The sequence below is a fragment of the Urocampus carinirostris genome, chromosome 14, assembly GCF_059441175.1.
Source record: "Urocampus carinirostris isolate Australia breed hairy pipefish chromosome 14, RoL_Ucar_1.0, whole genome shotgun sequence".
Classification (NCBI taxonomy): Eukaryota; Metazoa; Chordata; class Actinopteri; order Syngnathiformes; family Syngnathidae; genus Urocampus; species Urocampus carinirostris.
The window spans coordinates 5,648,156-5,664,354 of record NC_142362.1 but is presented as its reverse complement, the minus strand read 5'-3'; the positions used below and the strand labels follow the sequence as shown (position 1 = coordinate 5,664,354).

At 40.5% G+C, this 16,199-nt stretch overlaps 1 long non-coding RNA gene across 2 annotated transcripts in view; it reads right to left on the bottom strand.

Annotated features, from left to right (window-relative positions):
* LOC148352541 (uncharacterized) overlaps positions 1-16,199 on the bottom strand; it is a 111,907-nt gene that overhangs the window by 56,853 nt on the left and 38,855 nt on the right. For both annotated transcript variants that reach the window (XR_015852724.1, XR_015852725.1), the window contains one exon: positions 12,319-12,405. This is a non-coding gene — a long non-coding RNA (uncharacterized LOC148352541). The remainder of the gene's footprint in view (positions 1-12,318; positions 12,406-16,199) is intronic.

Below are 16,199 nucleotides of genomic sequence, written 5' to 3'. Positions count from 1 at the left end.
AAAAAAAAAAAAAAAAGGATAAAGAAAATAATTAATAGGATTTCTTACCTTTGTGGTGGTCAGCAGAAGGCGCAGGTGGACGGTGGGGAGAGGAAAATCATCAAAAGTTTTTCAACCTCTTCCAAAACTTGCAGCCGTTGCTTGCTTATAGCACTCACTCCCTTGGCCACATCACTAGATTTCACAGCCTCCTTATTCTTTAGTATCGTACTGATCATAGATTTAGCCATGCTTTATTCCCTAGCAAGATCAGACACTCGCACACCTCCTTCATATTTGGCTATTATTTCTTTCTTAAATGCAATAGTTGTACGCACTACTTTTCTTTTTTCACCTGTAGCAACTTTGCCGCTTGCACTGACTTTCTTCGGAGACATAAGGGGCTAAAACACCCGTACGATGCTCAGCCTCGCACCCTAGCGTACGCACTCACGCATTACTGGCGTTCGAACTCCGATTTTTTGACCGAACAGCGAAGCAAGAATTTCTCAAAAATTTTGGTCGGACTCCAATTTGTCCGAACTGAGAGGCGTTCGAAAACCGAGGTTCCACTGTACAAGAATTTCCCCGGATTTCAAGCACCCGTACGCACCCTGAGTAAAGTACACAAATCGATTTGTAGATGCATTTTCTTTCCTTTTCACTTGTAATCCAATATGGCTGCCATTTAAAAAGTCACATGACCCCTGAAGCTTCTAAATTCAAGCAATCCCAGAAATTTCTTGAAGCAGAAATGTGCCCATGAAACTCCTCCATTTGTGGATCGATTCGACGTCAATTCAACAATATATGTGACGCAATATTTGAAAAATCAATGTCAAGTATTTAGGACAGCAAGGTTGTCAGAGTGAAAAGCTTTTAAAGCAATTAAATGGATCGTTGAGGGGAAAAAAATCCATAACTAGGATCTTTTTTTGACTGTCTTGTCATTGTGAAATGCTCTAAAGGGAAAGTGTGAAATGGGAAGTGAATAAAAAGATAGAAAGGACATTCATTTTCTTTATACATTTTTTTAATAGCAAGTATTTTAAAATTAGAGGTAAGACACTAAGCCCAAACCCAGACCAAGAAGTTAATGAAAAATAAGCAGGTCAGGCTAGTTTCACGAACCTTAACCACCAAACTAAAAATTAGATGTCGGTGATTATCTGGACCAATATTTGGGAATTTGCATTTTCATTTATTCGAAGGGTCGATTATTTAGGATCAAATACAGTGGAACCTCGGTTCTCGACCATAATCCGTTCCAGAACCCTGTTCGAAAACCGATTGTTCGGTCACTGAAATCATTTTTCCCATTAAAAATAATGTAAATCGTTTTAATCCGTTCCAACACCCTGAATGTTTACCTTGAATGTTTAACGTAAACATAAAGCTAACCCAGGCTAATCGTACGTTCGCGTTATCGTAATCTTCAGTACGAAAGATTACGCTAACATGAAGGTGTAAAAATTAAAAAATCAGGTCGTTTACAAGTCATTTAGCACTCGGATCTCTACAACAAGTGGTGAGTGGTTCATTGGAAGGGGGGCTGCGTCCCAACACCCTGAATGTTGGGCTCCGTTCCAACACCCTGAATGTTTACCTTGAATGTTTAACGTAAACATGAAGCTAACCCAGGCTAATCGTACGTTCGCGTTATCGTAATCTTCCGTACGAAAGATTACGCTAACATGAAGGTGTAAAAATAAATTTTTTTAAAAAAGGATAAAGAAAAGAACTATGCATAGGATTTCTTACCTTTGTGGTGGTCAGCAGAAGGCGCAGGTGGACAGTGGGGTATTCCCTAGCAAGATCAGACACTCGCATACCTCCTTCATATTTTGCTATTATTTATTTCTTAAATGCAATAGTTGTACGCACTACTTTTCTTTTTTCACCTGTAGCAACTTTGCCGCTTGCACTGACTTTCTTCAGAGGCATAATTAGGGGCTAAAACACTTGGTACACCTATATTAAAAGCGAAAGCAAAACGAAGCACGTCCGCACGCGATAACAGTCGGTCACGAAAAGAGCGATCTACACCCGTACGCCGCTTAGCACCGCACCCTAGCGTACGCACTCACGCATTACCGGCGTTCGAACTCCGATGTTTTGACCGAACAGCGAAGCAAGAATTTATCGAAATTTTTGGTCGAACACCGATTTGTCCGAACTGAGAGGTGTTCAAAAACCGAGGTTCCACTGTACAGCCAAACCTTTCTCCCTCTCTCCTGACTTCTGTCTCACGCTATCCACCCCTGCGTATTCTGATTGGATAAGCGACCGAGGGCGGAGCCCCTGAAGCATGAAGCTGTCGCCACTCCGCACGGTCTGCAGTTTACTGGAGTAAGAGTAATTTTTCATATTCACAACCATTTGTGACTGCTGTCACAGTCTTGTTCCACGTACAGACTGAGGAGATCATTTCTTCCTCATGCCATGAGGCTCTTTAACTCCACCCGGGGAGTAAAAGCTCACATTGAACCCCACTCCCACATTTGCATATTACCATATTTTTATGACAGTGTGTATTTTCCGTAGCACTATTCAAATACTCTATATCAACACGTTAAATTGGGTATTTTTGTATTCTATATCTTTTATTTTATTATTTTATTTTTCAACACAGGGATACTGCTGGAAGTGTGAATTTCCCTACGGGGATGAATAAAGTATCTATCTATCTATTTATTTTTCACATTCGCATTGACTGTCTTTTTTGTTCTTTCCAACTCTTTTGTGACTGAAATGTCTAGGAAATATCGTGCACATCTGGAAAATTAGTACCGTAAATTCCGGACTATAAGCCGCTACTTTTTTCCCTAACTTTCAACCCTGCGGCTTATTCAGTGATGCGGCCAATTTATGTAGTTTTTCTAAAGGCCGCTAGCGGCGCTCGTGTTGCTACCATTAACTGCCCCGTCAAAGCTTTATTATTATTATTAAAGCTTTGAAAACTCTCTCGGTGTACCGTCTTTCTTTGTAAATATGTGTAACCCATGTAGAATATGTATTTGCAACTGTTTATTTTTGTAATGTATTTATTTGTATTTATGTTAGACACTTATTCTGATATGTTTTGCACGGGAGAACGAAAAATGAGGGGCGGAACAAACGCGGGGTGCCGAGTTTAAGTGGGGACTGCTAAAGGTGAGGGACAGACAAGGAAAGAAGAGGCGGTAAAAAGTTGGTTAAAGAAAAAGGAGTTGTGTGAGTAAATGTGTTCATCTGATATATTTTTCCCACCGTTACCTTTGGAAATATACACTTTTTTCCTTTGATTACTTTCAACGGGACCCGGACTCTGCAGGTCTGCATCAAACCTTAAGTACCGGTATCATTTTCCGTTCATTTTGCCGGCTGTGATTTTTGGACTGTGGACCTTAATGAAGGACATTTAGTTTCAATCGCGGGACTTGAAGTCGGGTTTGGGTTAATTTTGTGTTTGTTTTACATGTTTAAATGTGGGCGCATGCGGCTTATATACAGGTGCGGCTTGTGTGTGTGTACAAAATCGTTTTTCCTCTTAAAATGTGGTGGGTGCGGCTTATAATCAGGTGCGCTCTATAGTCCGGAATTTACGGTACTAAACACATTAGTTATGTTTCTGGTCACTCTGACCTGAAGTTCGGGCTGAAGTCAAAATCAGATAAGTTTTCATTAAAAACAGTTGGTCTTAGTTGGAAGGGCGTCTCAATTCAGTGAAGACGCCAGGTCGTTCTGAACTTGTTTTAAATTGTTTGGCAAAGAGTCTTAAACTGCATGCCACCTCATCTCACGTGTCCACTGAAGCAGTAACCAAACAAGGACTTTTGGAGTCAGCCGGTAGACAATAGAATTGTAAGATTGTCTCTGTTCTTCGTATGCCTTAATGGAGTCAATAACTTCGATAAGGTCGTCCCATCCCGCATTTTCTCTTGGGTCTTTCTCCAACAACAACACCGGTGTCAAGTCAAGTCATGTTTATTTGTGACGCCTTTAATCACAAAGAGTCAGAAAGGGCTGCACAGACCACAGATTATTGCAAACCACAGACTATTATTACACCATCCCCTGATCTAAAACCTACATGAGGGCAAGGAAAACCTCTGCATGAATAAAATTATGACTCACAACACGTGGTAAGCTTTCTCTCCTGGGTTTGATCTCTTTGATTTTCGGCAAAACTAACATCAAATGCGACAGAAACAAAATTAAAATAAATCCAAACAGCTTGCCAACATCATTTTTGCCGTTCCGTGTATTCCGTTACTCCCCAAGCCTGCACAAAATTGAGTCATTTTATTCATATTTAGTTTCTTTTGTCTTTTATTAGCATATTTGGTATTGGAGTAATCCAAAAGTCATTGAAAGTAATCCAGTTAAAGTGCCCAACCCTGCTCTTAATACAGTGGAACCTGAGTTTTTGAACGCCTCTCAGTTCGGACAAATCGGTGTTCGACCAAAAATTTCGAGAAATTCTTGCTTCGCTGTTCGGTCAAAAAATCAGAGTTCGAACGCCGGTACGCTAGGGGTGCGATGCTGAGCGGCGTACGGGTGTTTTAGCCCCTAATTATGCCTCCGAAGAAAGTCGGTGCAAGCGGGACAGGTGAAAAAAGACAAGTTGTTCGTACAACTATTGCCTTTAAGAAAGACATAATAGCTAAATATGAAAGAGGTGTACGAATTTCCGATCTTGCTAGTGAATACAGCATGGCTAAATCTACGATCAGTACGATAGTAAAGAATAAGGAGGCTGTGAAATCGAGTGATGCGGCTAAGGAAGTTAGCGCTATAAGCAAGCAACTGCCGCAGGAAGAGGTTGAAAACCTTTTGATGATTTTTCTCTCCCCACCGTCCACCACAAAGGTAAGAAATCCTATTCATAATCCTTTTTTTTTGTTTTGTTCACGATAACGCGAACGTACGATTAGCCTGGGTTAGCTTTATGATTCGAAGTAAACATTCAGGGTGTTGGAGCTAAGCCCAAAATTCAGGGTGTTGGAACGGAGCCCCCTTTCCAATGAAGCGCTAGCCACTTGTGGTGCTAAGTGACTTGTAAACGACCTGATTTTTTTATTTTTACACGTTCATGTTAGCATAATCTTTCGTAGGGAAGATTACGCTAACACGAACGTACGATTAGCCTGGGTTAGCTTCATGTTTACGTTCATGGTAAACATTCAGGCTGTTGGAACGGATTAAAACGATTTTACATTACTTTTAATGGGAAAAAACGATTTCGGTGATCGAACAAATCGGTTTTCGAACAGGGTTCTGGAACGGATTATAGTCGAGAACCCAGGTTCCACTGTACTAATAATCGGTATCGGCCCAAAAAACCCACACCGCTCGACCCTTACCACAAATGCAAAATGCATAGTGTTAAAAAATCACAGCTTGTAAAATACTGTCAATTTGACGGTAATAAGTTTTACAACTTCTACGCAGTTGCTCCTAGCTAGCTGGCGGCATATTCGATCACCTTTACGACTTGGGAAACAGCGTATTCCCTCCAGGCACGCGTGGACGTAGCCGTACAACGTCGCGATCGGTCGTTCTATTTGCATACGTTTAATTCCCAAAACATACGAGAACGCCGAACCCGACGCCATTTATTTACGGGCGAATCCCGGGAAGGGTCACGGTGTTCCCGCTGACCTCTTTCCTCTCTCGGACTCGAACGGATTCGTCCGGTTTAACGAGACAATTACGGTCGGGCGTTCCGCTTTTAGCGTGACCTCCGCAGACGTTAATGGCGTCTCGTGTTCGGAAAGCCGAGAATAAATTAGGCCTTCTCAAGGTCAGGCCGAGACGGCGCTTACCGGATGAAATTCTCTCGAGTCTTTTTGATCCGGTACCGTGGGGATCTCCTTGAGACGGACGTCGCCTTTATTGCCGAGTTACGAAGTCCAATTAAAGTGCGTCAAACTTCAAGGTGATTTCCTAAGAAATTTGGTCATGTGAAAATAGTGTTTTAGTCATTTCTCATTATTTTCAACCCAGTTTTGGAGTTCTGTTTCCTTTCTCTGCTTTACGTTCTAATCTCTTCTTCTTATCGCTAATTAAAAGCAGTCCAGGGACAAGTTGATTGAGGACCTAACAGACTGACAATCAGATAAAAGAGAAACCGTCACCGTGATCTTTTGGATTAATTAAAACATTAAGGGACTTGGTCAATATAAGGCGGGAAGCGCCAAGCACAGGACTTCTTTAGGGGAGTGGATGTTGGGCTCAATCTGGTCGAGGATGAGTGAGAAAGGTCATAAAAAGAGGCAGGGAGAAGAGGAAGAGAGGTGGACTGACAGAGAGAAGAAGAGAAAGAGAGAGAGATTGGGGGTAAAGAACAGAGAGAGAAAAAAACAAAAGCAAGTGGGTGGAATAAGGGGAGATAGAAGGAGGGAGCAAGGGAGCAAGAGAGAGCAAGAGAGAAAAGGGGAGGGGGAAGAAATAAGGTGAGAAAGAAGGAAAAAGAAGAGGGTGTGCGGGATAGAGCAGGATGGAGAGAGAGAGAGACAGAGAGAGAAAGATCAAGACAGACCGGGAGAGAGAGATGGGCAGGGATAGAGAGTTGATAGAGAGAAGGGGTAGAGGGAAGAAAAATAAGAGAAGAAAACATGGAAAAGACATAAAAGACAGAGAGCAAGGGAGTGGCATTGGAGTGAGAGAGAAAAGAGATGGAAAGAAAGAGGCATCAATAGAGAAAAAAAAAGACAGGGATGGTGAGAGAAAGAGTGACAGGTAATTGAGAGGAGTGTGTGAGAGGGGAAGCAAGGGAGGGTATGGGACAAAGAAAGAAAAGAGAGAGCAAGAGAGAAATGGGCAAGAGGGAGAGAAAGATGAAGAGAAAGACTCAGGAGAGAGTAAAAACAGGGATAAAGCATGAGAGATAATGGATAATAACAGGAGGGAGAAAACGAGGGTGAGATATAGGGTGAGGGACTGAGAGAGAAAGAGAGAGCAATAGAGAGAAAGAGATGCAGAGAAAGACATTTGATCAGAGAAGAAAGGGGAAAACATAAAAAGAGAAGGGAATGGGGGAGGAAAAGATTATGACAGAGAAAGAAAAAAGAGACCAAGAAAGAGAGGGTAGAGAAAGAAAGAAAGAAAGAAGGAAAGAAGGAATGAAAGATCTACAGAGAGTCAGGGATGGAGATCTAGAGAGAGCAAGAGGGAGAAATAAATACAATAGAGAGAAGGAGGGAAGAAGAGAGCAAGAATAATAGAAAGGCAGGGAAAAATACAGAAGGAAAAGGGGGGTCAGAGAGATGGTGGAGAGGCGGCAGAAAGAGAAAGAGCTGGTAGAAAGAAGGGGAGGGAGGGGGGAGAGAGAGAGAGAGAGAGAGAGAGAGAGAGAGAGAGAGAGATTATAAAGAGAATGAAAGATCTACAGAGTCAGGGATGGAGATCTAGAGAGAGCAAGAGGGAGAAATAAATATAATAGAGAGAAGGGGAGAAAGAGAGAGAGAGAGAGAGAGAGAGAGAGAGAGAGAGAAGGGGGGAGCGAGAGAGAGAGAGAGAAGGGGGGAGAGACAGAGAGAGAGAGAAAGAGACAGAGAGAGAGAAACAGTGAGAAGATATTGTAATCTACGTTTTGATCTGTTTTTTGCGCATTATTATTCCTAATAGTGAGTTCAAAAAATCCCACCACTGGATGGGGATAAATTATACTCAAGAGCCTTGTTTAAACGGACAGTGTAAAATATTGAGTGACTCCTAGTGGTCCAACAACTTTTCTTGAATTAACAAAAAACAAAAAGAAAGATTGAATACCAAGCAAAAATTAGATAAACTTTCATACCAATCTTATCTTTTATTTCTCTTTATTTTACCTAGTGGTCACTGCCATGTTTGCAGTGGCCCTGGTTTTTAGTTCGCATTAGACAACAGTGCCATCTAGTGGTCAAATATTACACACTGGGGCTTTGAGTTCGTGATGTGAATACTTTTTGTAAAGACTATGTAACCCTCATAGAAAATCCTAATATCTAAAATATGATATTGTGAGACTGCAAACCCGAAGCGTGGGAGTGTTTACGCTAATTAAATCAAACAACATCATTTCAAATCTACCTATGGGACGCTTATTATATATGTGCATATAAAGTGCTTATTAAAGTGAAATTAAGAAGACGAAAGCATAGATAACAATTTGTGGTACGTCATTAACGTCTAATTGCCAGAAGATCTGGGCGTGATGTACGACGTATGGGCGAGCGGCCTCTCGGTGAACTCATCTCTATCAAGCTTGATGGTTTTCATCAAGAGACCCCCTTTTATCAAGTCCCAGCACACTCGTCGGACCGCTTTCAGTCGAGGATTTCGGAACTCTGGTCTACAGGGCTGCGATAATCGACGAACCGGTCGATTATTTTATCGATTCATCGACGGATTGAATTTTCTAAAGACATTTTTAATTTCCTACTCTTTGTTTGAATACTGCAGTTTTGGACGGAAAGAGAAATAAACAACAAAATATTCTTTAATATTAAACAATTTTTAAAAAATTCAAATGTTTGTCAATTACCTAGCCAATGAGAAAAAGTATACACAAATACAGTGGAAACTCGCTAGTTCGCGGTTTTTGCGGGTTCAGAGCTTCGCAGGTATAAAAAATATACCTTACCTTCTCAATAAAAGTATTTATTGATTTGACACCATTGAGCGCGAGCTTATGTCAACTGAGGACACGGTGTGGACACTCTTATTGTGAAGGGGAGGGGGAGGCCCTGACACAATGCTTAGTCATGATGAGTTACCGCTTCACTCACCCCCCTCCATCAACTCCTCCCACCTCACCCCCTTCTTATGTGGCGCTCAGTTTATCGAGGAGGAACTCGGCGACGCGACGTAAGTATATTCTCTTCTGTCACATTTCATCTCAAGTTTGACTTTATTATACCAAAAGCGAGCGGTTGTTTGTACTACCTAAACACGGCTAATTGTGTGTGGTTTCGTGTATTTGTTGTAAAAGCCGTTCGATGCCGCTAGCTAAAGTATGTTGTTATTGTCAGAAGGTAGCTCTTTCACTTTCATTAAAATGAACACAGACCACGTGGGCTTCAGCACTGTTAGGGCAGACACAAAAGCCTGCGGGAAGTGGAGAGGAGGCGGACTCGCTAGCTACGTGGACACGAGGTGGTGTAACCCTGGGCACAAAGATTTCCATCTGCTGCAGGGACGTTGAACTTTTGGCCTAGCGTGTGACGTCATCCACTCCGCTGTTACTAAACTACAAACACAGCATCCCGAGGCCATCCTGTTAATCTGTTAATAATCAACACAAGGATACTGCTGGAAGTGTGAATTTCCCTTTGGGGATTAATAAAGTATCTATCTATTTTATTGTATAATACAACCATCTTCAAAGCTTTAAAAAAAAAACCCTAGCGCTGGGCTTGGGAACCTATGGCTCGTGAGTCTCGATGAATTTTCTTTTGATATGCAGTGAACCCCGTAAATAGATAAATAATCTTTAAATCCGGGCTTGCTGTTTTCTGCTGTCTGTCAGTGTATTTTCACAGTGCCTTAGATCGTTCTAAAAAAGAATTCAACAAAATCCAAGTTAGCAGCAAGAAAGACTGCAAGTTTGTCTTGAATAAAAAATGGCGAGAACTTCAAAAGGCCGATTCCGGGATAGATCTCGTCGATGTCAGCGTACTAAAACAGGACTCAAAGCCTATCAAGACATGGAAACTTTTGTCCGCTGCCAGTTTAAGAAAATCGGCGAGAACGCGCAACTTTTGCTTGGCAAATGTATATTTTTTCCATGTAAAAAACACAAATAATATGAAATACTGCTTCTAAATTCCTACCCTAATAGCTTGAAGCCAGGCTTAATTAATTCCGCTTTGAGGTTTTTATGCGACAGGTATTTTTCAGAGTTACGGTCAAGCTAATAGGCTGCTCAATTTCTCATTCTCTCCATTAACGGCACAATTCATCACTTGGGGAAAAATTGGCAGCAGAAGCCGCAAATATGTACACCGGAAATTACTATCATAAAGCGGGGTATCTCAAATGCAATCAAGTTGGGGGCCACTGGAGCTAGGGTCTGGGTGATGTTGGGCCAAAAGAGGATTTGCACCCAAAAAAAGCACTCGTAAAAACATTCCACTGTTCAATATATTTGGAAGGGACAAGGTGTATTATTTAGCGCCTCCTTGTGGTTAAAAAATAAATAATTAAGATGATGTATTTTGAAATCGATGAACTATCATACAAGCATGCAGAAATTAGCATTTATTTTACATAACGTGAGCCTCACATAGAGGGAGCTGACATGAGTGTTGGCCATCTTGCTGCTATGGGTACCACAAAAATAACAACCTGTTTTTTTATTTTCTTGATTTTCCATTTTTTTCTTTTCATTTTTATTTAACTTATTTTTCTTTTTTACTATTTACTTGTTTATTCCCTATTTGTATTCCTATTTGTATTCTTTTCATTTTCTCTCTTCTTTTAACTTATTTTTCTTTTAACATATTTATGTTTCCTTTATTTTTCTTTTCCTTTTTTCTTTTCTTCTTGCTTTTTTATTTTTGTCTTTTCATCTCTCTTTTTGAAAGTTATGAGGTGCAATTTGGTTACTTTTAGTCTCCTTGGTTTGTATTCTTCCTTGTGCTTTAGCGCTCATTTTCGCTAGTAAAACATAATACAGCGACATCTGGTGGTCAAATAATGCACACCGTCCCTTTAATTTTCATATTATTGGGACGAGTGTCTCGGGCTATTACCCTGAGGGCTACAATAGGCCCCCGGGATGAGAGTCTGAGACCCTTAGCATACAGGAAGTTATAAATAGGTATTTAGTCTTTTATTTCGGCTTCTTGATTGTTAATTACCTCCTAAAAGCAACCAGATAATGATATTAGCTACTATTGCAAGTACCTAACCGATACTGAAAATTTCCATCACTAGACGTCCACCCACAATCTTAAATAAGAAAAGAAAGGTTTTTTGAAATGTATTCATTTTTTTTAGTATACTTTGTGTATCTGAATTTTTTTTTTTTTTTTGTAATACTTTGTAATACACCCAGATATAAGTGAAAATTCACAAAGTGCTCCCCCATTTTTAACATCCGCTCTTCCGGCCCACGCTTGCAGCAATAGTTGACCAGGGATAATGGATAACACGGTTGCTGTTCATTTGAGACGGAAAGAATGGAAAAAGTAATGAAAAACAATTCTGTGCCTCTGGCGCTCAGCAATAGTCGACTAGGGATAATGGATTGCAGCCAAAACACTCCAGTACATTTTAGGCAGGCCCCTATAGCACAATTCAGCTACCCAAACAGAAATAAAAATGCATTTTTCTGTCCCTTTCTCTCAGCGATAATCAACCGGAGAAAATGAATCACAACCACAACCATCCACTTTTTTTTTAGGAGGGCCTGAATAACCTGCCAACTGACAAACATGTACTGTAGGTCCCCAGTTGCAGCAATATGCAACCGTGGATAAGGGATCGTGGCCGCACAAGACCGTCTACTTTTTAGTTGAATGCCAAAAAGAAAGCTGCCAGGCCCAACAAAAAAAAAACAATCTGCCCTTCCCCGCTCTCAGCAAAAGTTGACTGGGGATATTGGATTACGGCCAAAACAGTGCAGTTCCTACTAGGTGGGTCACAATAGCATGTTTCAGAGTCCCAAAACAAAATGAATATACAAAGGATCAGGTTAAAAATAAATACAAAAAAATAAAATAAATACCTCTTAAAATAAAAAAACCTCAGTCATAACAGAAAAAAATGGGCATTTTTAGTATTATTTGGTTATTTTAGAATAAAAACGACAACAAAAAAGTTTAAACTGCTGTTCAATACAAAAGATATGCTGTTTTTTGGGGTGTGTTTCCGAAAGCATCGTGACCCCCGCATAATACCTCAGGCTTTCCTCTTGAATATTAAATATTTGAACAGGGTCAGGGTCACACAACAGCGCCTCTGGCGAAATTACTTGTGACAACACTGCCCTGGTGACAGACGGTGTCAATTAGTTTACGCGCCATGTCAATTAAAACAAGTTACCCGAAAAGTTTCAATGACACTCCCCTAAAAGTTAAAGTAATGGATATATGATTTATTCATGGTGTTTTAATAAACCTCGTGTCAATCCACTTTGGTTGGTTCATTTCAACGGGTATGAGACGATTTGAAGGACACTAGCCAGGAGACGATGGATGATGCGGGGCAATTATAAACTTGGCAGTTGTGTTTGAAAAAGGAGCTGAGCCAGTTGATGACCAAAGAAACGACCAAAACCAACCAAAAAGCAACCAAAAGGCAACCCAGAAAAACGACCACAAAACAGACCAAAAACCACAAGAAAACAAGACACCGAGGCGTATTACAGACCTGTCCAACCGGAAGTCGGCCCCATGGACGACACAGGACATGGTGGAGGGGCTATGTCTTCACGTCAGGGGTCCGGAGCCTTTTGACCTAAAGAGCCATAAATGTAAAAATATTTAGGGGGGGGGGAGATCACAGATTTTAAGACAAAACAATTTAATAAAAACACCTAACCCGCTCTCCAGCTAATTCTTTAGCGCATGTTATTTCATTGATAGTTTGATGACATCCATGAAATAATAATAATAAGCTTGTGTACCATATCAGTATAAATATAACCTACCACTTAAAATTTGTCTCCTACCAGCAGTTATTCAAGAGTGTTAACTCTCATATTGACATGTCATCTTTGTCGTAAATAATGATTTCAAAACAAGGTGCGAGCAAAGATCTTGTGTAAAAATGTCATAAAATACTGCAAACGAGGATATTGATTTATTTAGCATGGGCGAGAGGAGTGTGTGTGTGATTGTATAGCTCCGCCCATTCCAATTGCTAATCAAATTGTTCCGGGTGCTCTGCCAGCATTTAAAGGTGTTTAGAGTTAGTTCTGTGGGTTTTCATCAAGAACTGTCTCAACAATGACAGTAGATTGTTTAACAAGGTTCCGTACAAAGTATTCCTTAGAGATGTACAGCCAAACCTGGGTCTGTTGGCGTAACACCTTCACTGTAAATTGTAATTGAGACTGCCCTATATATATTCTGAACAGAACCAGTAACATATTGCTGTTATCTTGGCTCCTCACATGCAAAACTTGGTTTTGCATGTAACAATAAAGAAAATATTTGCACAAGTTCTAGTTTATCTTCCAACCAGATGTACTCACGAAAAGAGCCATAGGTTTTCAACCCCTGCTCTAGGCTATGCTAGGAATGCCCCCTTATATGAAAAAGAAAGCTATTTTCTTTATCTGAGTGTTCAAAATAAAGGCGCGTAAAGGATGACCAACCCTTTAATGGTTTTATTGACAGAATATTCTGGGCAGAAGTAGAACTGAGCGACAGACAATGGCTGTAGCTATTCACAAATGCAAAGACCAAGACAGCTATGTGTTAGAATACTGGATTGTGTCACTGCATATGTAGGCAGGAGTTTCCCTCTCGCTCTTATAACCTTTTCATTCATTTTAACTATTACAATGTTATTCTAATGACTATTTACTTGTATACTTCGTAAAGAATTCACCTGATGTCGCAATGAATTCATACATTCGGTCTGTGAGCAGTTTCTAAATTCTTATCTAGTTTGCTGTCGGAGAGAGGCCTGGAGTCTTACTCTGGACTTTATTAAACAGTCAGCCAAATCCAGTAATATTCAGTCTGAACAGGAATAGAGTGAGGACGGGCTTTTGTGTTTCTTGCACTTGTTCCAGAATTTCATCCTTTCAAACAACTTCTACGTAAAGAAAAACAACCGCCAGCCATTTTGTCGACACTTTTGTTGAGGACACACAGCTCTGTATTCATAAGCCCAGAATGTAGTCTGTTCTCGTTTTATTCGTAAAAACGTCAACGGAACTGCTTTTCCATCTAGTCTCGCAACCCAGATGTTGGTTACAACATGCGGGGAAAAAAAGGTCATTCTTCTTTACTCCATAAACTCATCGTGAATCCATTACATAGCCAAACATGAAAGTGATCCCACAGTCGAATAGACGACTGTCCAACTGACAATAACCAGGTCATCCTCAGGGTAAACTCGCTCAAGCCGCTCAACCTTTCCCTGAGGAAATCAATTGTTGTTTGCCAAGAGCGATGAGAGCTGGACTTTGCTTGATGTGAACGTTAGCCTCGGCCCTGGCATTCAGGAATGAGCTTGTTCACACACCTCATTTTTGATTACGTCCCCTTAAAGTGTTTGATTCCTTTTCCCCTGACAGTTAACCAATGGCTAAAATAATGCAGTTAGATATGAACAAAGTATACAATTGTGACTCTAAAATAGTAAAGGATTTTATACATTTGACTATAAAGGATTTTATATGATTGACTACAAGTTACATGTATTCAGTTTAATCCAATAAAGATATTCACTGACTGTGCTTTAGTTCAATGTACAATAAAAGGTCAGGGCAGGCTGTGTGGAATGCATAAATGGAAGTTGTTTTGTCTAGGACACTTATGATAACAGGAGGCCTGGGTGTGCTGACGCAGGACGACCAGAGATTGCTGGGCACAAAACAACTGCCTTGGCACGCCCATGGGACGAGCTGACACGTCAGCATGCAGGGAGAAGATAACCAATAATAGAAAGCTAAAGTTAGCTGCAGATGACACATAGCCAATAGAGGAATAGTAGGATGTCTTTGCTTAGTTTGTTGAAATGTATAAATGATCCCGGGCAACTCGGATGGGGGCCGTCTCCTGTTTACACTTAGATCTGCTGTTGGGAATAATAAAAATTCGCCCCCGTGTGGTCCCTCCTGGTCATTTCTCTCTCAAAAAACGAGCGCGCATAATTGTTGGATGAATGTAGGTCGTGTTTGGTTAATTGGAGTCAGATAACTAATTCGAACAATTTGGTAAATGGTACATTTTGATAGTTAAATCCCAACAATAGGAAGTGGTATATTTTAATCTTACAACAATATCCTGTCCAGGAACGTGATGGGCACTATGAACAAAAATCGGCCATTTTTTATTGCAATACAGTATCTCAACTTCCTAGGCCATCCATCCTCGAGAGATGGTAATAACGTACCGGTTTGCTTTCCATACTCAACCCGTTTCTGTATCATCCGCCATCTGCGTTAGTCCTTCATCAAACCGAATGTAGACTACAGTGTCGGCAAAATAAATTAGGGGAACCGATCCTATTAGTCAAAATGAATATTTGCATATTGCAAATTAGCGCGGCGCTTTATTAAAACCAACATATTGAGTAATGTATTTCCCCCGGTCATAAACGTGCTATCGCACAATCTCTTGGCAATAAAAAGGAGCATTAATATTTAGAAGAGAGAATGGCTGTGCACACAACATAGGGAAATAGAGATACTTGACCGTAATCTCTGTTGCAAGTATCTTGTTATTGCGGTCTCTTGTAGATATATTATATAAGCAAAAAATTAGGTCTTTACCCCCTTTTCCATTGCAGGAAATTTTTGCATATACCAGCGTACAAAAAAACAGAGTACTACCTATCTATCTATCCATAAGAGCTATATTAGCCTACCAACCGGCTCAATTTTCACTTCATTACAATAATGAATCTGAGAATTGTAGGGAATTAAAATCAAAATGTACCGTTTACCAAATTGTTCAAATTAGTTATCTGACTCCATTAACCAAACACAACCTACATTCACCCAACAATTTATGCACGCTTGTTTCTTGAGGGAAAAGATGAACAAGAAAGCCGACATTTTCACACGGGGGCAGATTAAATTGCATTAACAATTTAACTAAGTGTGGTCCATCGAAATCGGCCAAATTAGTGATGTTGGAGTCTGTGGGAAGCCTTTTTCTCAAGTCCTTTAGCTCTCTCCTATTGGCAGTCGCAAGGCACAAAAAGACAATCATTCACTCACACCTAGGGACAATTTGGTTAGGCCAATTAACCTGACATGCGTGTTTTTGGATTGTGGGAGGAAACCCCAGCAAGCACGGGGAGAACATGCAAACTCCACACGGGAGGTTCGATCTCATGACCTCAGAACTGTGCCGCACACGCGCTAACCACTGCGCCGCCGTGCTACGGATACATATTATAAATTCAAATAAAACTTTAATATATCTCGAAAACATTTTACAGTAAATAAACTAGAATTTCAACACAACTAACATGACGAATGTTCAACTTAGACAAAAACTAACAGTGCAGGAGATAAAATTAGGCTTAGCAGCAACTCATATAAAATGTACACGAAAACTTATATTTTA